Genomic DNA, 670 nt, shown 5'->3' on the forward strand with positions numbered 1-670 from the left:
TTATCGTCCGGCAATCGGTGGAGTGTGGTTGCGACCGATTATCTAACACGTACTGGCGAAACAAAGGCACTCCCAAAAGCTACCGCAGCAGACATCGCCCATTTTTTCGTGCACAGCATTGTCCTCCGTCACGGAGCGCCGGCGGTCGTCATTACCCGACGTGGGACAGCTTTCACCGCCGAGATGTTACAGGAAGTCTTGAGGCTAAGTGGCACTGCACATCGCAAAACGACGGCTTATCACCCCCAAACAAATGGACTGACTGAACGCCTGAACAAGACAATCGCGGATATGCTGTCAATGTATGTGGCCATTGACCACAAGAACTGGGACGATATCCTTCCTTACGTCACTTTTGCGTACAATACCGCAATTCAAGAAAGTACAGGCTTCACACCTTTCCGCTTAGTGCACGGTCGAGAGGTCACCACGATGCTCGACGCCATGCTCCTTCACGACAACTAGGGATGTTTCACACGGATGCGGCCATGTTCGCTCAGCGCGCCGAGGAGGGCCCGTCAACTCGCGCGATGCCGTATTCAGTGTCGCCAAACCGCAGACGCACGGCGCTACAACCTTCGCCACCGCGAGGTTGCCTACAATCCTGGCGATGAAGTGTGGGTGTGGACCCCCATCCGACAGCGGGGCCGGTTCAGAAAAGTTGCTGCGT

This window comes from Dermacentor silvarum, chromosome 8 (assembly GCF_013339745.2).
Source record: "Dermacentor silvarum isolate Dsil-2018 chromosome 8, BIME_Dsil_1.4, whole genome shotgun sequence".
Classification (NCBI taxonomy): Eukaryota; Metazoa; Arthropoda; class Arachnida; order Ixodida; family Ixodidae; genus Dermacentor; species Dermacentor silvarum.